Source organism: Lactuca serriola, chromosome 6, assembly GCF_051521515.1.
Source record: "Lactuca serriola cultivar US96UC23 chromosome 6, Lser_US96UC23_V15, whole genome shotgun sequence".
In the NCBI taxonomy this organism is placed as follows: Eukaryota; Viridiplantae; Streptophyta; class Magnoliopsida; order Asterales; family Asteraceae; genus Lactuca; species Lactuca serriola.
The window spans coordinates 166,504,268-166,507,163 of NC_136413.1; the positions used below are offsets into that span (position 1 = coordinate 166,504,268).

Here is a 2,896-nt window from a genome sequence, read left to right on the forward strand (position 1 = left end):
ATAGCTTAAGCGTTAATCAACTTTATAAAATAAACAAAAGAAAACTATTTAGTTTTGAGTTAATATTTATAAACATCTACGAAAAAAATATATAGCAGAATTTAATAAATAGTTAAAGACATGGACTAAAAATATAATATATAAATAAATACCTTTTATTCAATTTTAGACAATTTGATTTTTATTAGGGATAATGACTTAGGAAGGTAATAAGGTTTTCCAGTTTGTCCGTATTAGGTCACTAAGGTTTTTTTGTGCGTATTAGACCAATATGGTTGTTATTACCGTTTATAAATAGTCCTTTTACCGGTTTTAACCGGCAATAAGGACTATTTCTAAACGGTAATAACAACCATATTGGTCTAATACGCACAAAAAAAAAACCTTAGTGACCTAATACGGACAAACTGGAAACCTTATTACCCTCCTAAGTCATTAACCCTAATTTTAAAGACATTGAGAATATATTACCATCAACAGTAAACTACTTCGTTTAGAACTCGCGTCGTCCCATATAACTGTTGCGTTTTGAGCATTCTAACACTCCTAAGTGTATATGCAACCCTAAATACCTTGGATCTATGTTTTCTCTATTATACATGCAAATATGAACTTTCCAATGTATTCATCCTAACTAGCATAATAACATTGATTCATATGAATATATCAAGTTAGAATTACATACCTCTTTGATGTAGAATGTCTTCATGAAGCTTGAGTGCCTAGTGCCCCAAGTGTGACACCTCAAATGGTTCACACAACATCAAATACACATGGAATGACTTGAGAGAAAATGAAACACTTCTTGAAATCATCTAGCCCTCATATTCACACTCTAGTGCCCAATTTCTTGAGCCATGGGATTCTTTTATATGGTAGCTATTGGGGTTACACCATGTAACTCATAACTTTACCCATTCCTTATGCTCCATGGATTTTAACCTCCATGGAGTATCCATGGGTCACCCCATGGACTTAGTTCAACATAAGGAGTCTTGGATCACAAGCCCACATATATAAGAATGAATGATTTACACAATCAACCCATATATTTAATTAGTCTCCTTTTGATCACTTAATTAATTCCAAATTAATTCTTGATCAATACTACTTAAACAACCTTATTAATATATTAGAACTTATAATATATTAACAAACCTTAAGTGTTATTTCTCTCATTATAGTCTATCCATATGCATGATGTCATGCAACCCAAATGGACCATGCTGGTCGGGTCAAGTCTGACTAATTATAGTTATAGACTTAGACATTAATCCAACAATAACCTGCTACTCCTCTATATGGCGAAGCTCTTCATCTATAGTCGTCCCTTTAGGGACATCCGATAAAATTGGAACGATACAAAGAAGATTAGCATGGCCCCTGCGCAAGGATGACACACACAAATCGAGAAATGGTCCAAAAAATGTAACATCCTAGAATATCAAGAGTAAAGTTGAAGGGCTAAAAGAGTAAATTGGGAAGGGGAACTCGGCGAGTCCATGGTTGGACTCGGCGAGTAGGGTCGCAACTTTGGTCGCGTGTTAAGTGGCCGACTCGGCGAGTCAGCGGATGGACTCGGGGAGTAGGCGCTGAGTGGAGAAAACCCTATTTCTCGGGGTTGAGCCTTATATAAAGAACATAACATCCTTTCCCCCAGCCTCTCTACTCTCTCTTTAGTCCAGAAACCCAAGTTGTCGTGTGTGAGAGGATCAAGTGCATTTGGAGTATTGAAGAAGTGATTGTTGAGGAAATCTTGAAGGTTAGGAGGCTTGGAGCAAGGGGCTTTGCTTAGATTCGGGTTTCATTGCTGTTGGGGCTTCCTTTTGAGGTATTATCTCGTTCTTTGGCTGTTATTCATATAGATACATCATTTTGGAGGTGTTAGAGATCATATCTTTTGATGTATTGGAGTTTAGAGGTTAGATCTGAGGTTGCTACCTCAGATCTGGAATGGAAAAGGGTTAGAATGCATAAAAGTCCCTGTTTATGAGTGATTGAAGGAGCTATCTTGTCCCAAACCCAAACCCTAGAGTGAAAATGCCTAGATCTCCTTGGATTCACGTAAAGTTTGCCACTTTATGTGATGGATGGCCTTAGGAAGGGTAGATCTACGTTTTGGATCAATTGCATGGCCTGGAATGCTTCTGTATGGAATGAGATCGAGAGGCACTCGGCAAGTCATAAAGGTGGACTCGGCGCGTTGCTTGAAGATAGGCTGGAACTCGGCGAGTTGGAAGAACAACTCGGCGAGTAGGTTGAAGATAGCCTTGAACTCGGCGAGTTGGAAGAACAACTCGGCGAGTAGGTTGAAGATAGCCTTAGACACGGCGAGTCTGTTCTTGGACTCGGCGAGTCTTGTCGAAGAGTCCCAATCTTTTCTAGTTGAGCCGAGAATCGGTTAGTCAAGGGATGACTCGGTGAGTCGTGTGTGAGTGGACTCAGAGTTGTTGGACTCGGCGAGTCTCGGGGTGACTTGGCAAGTTGAGTCGCGGATTGGGGAAAGTTCTGAGAATGGGGACTCGGCGAGTCATCGGGTTGACTCGGTGAGTAGAGTCAGTCAGTGGTTGACTTTGACTTTGACCAAGGGTTGACCAGTTGTCTTCCAGGGGTATTTTGGTAATTATTGAGTTCAGTGCTTTGGTGTTGTTCAGTGGAGGAGTTCGTGTCGAAGTTTGGAGCAGCGGGATCTTATCTGTTCAATCGGCAGTTTCGAGGTGAGTTATCCTCACTATATCAACAGGGTCTAAGGCACCAAGGCCGACCCTTTATCGGATTGAGATCCGGGTATTTGTTGTATGTTATTACTTTGATATGTTGCATCCTGGTAGCTAGGATGGTATATGCTAGAGACCTGGTTGAGATCGGTATCCTGAGATGTAGGGTGATGCTATAC

The 2,896-nt window shown here is 40.3% G+C and overlaps 1 non-coding gene across 1 annotated transcript; it reads left to right on the plus strand.

Moving 5' to 3' along the window:
• Positions 1 to 1,326: 1,326 nt before the first annotated feature.
• On the plus strand, positions 1,327 to 1,429 carry LOC145060730 (U6 spliceosomal RNA). The gene has a single exon (XR_013686915.1). It is a non-coding gene; the product is annotated as a U6 spliceosomal RNA (small nuclear RNA).
• Positions 1,430 to 2,896: the final 1,467 nt, after the last annotated feature.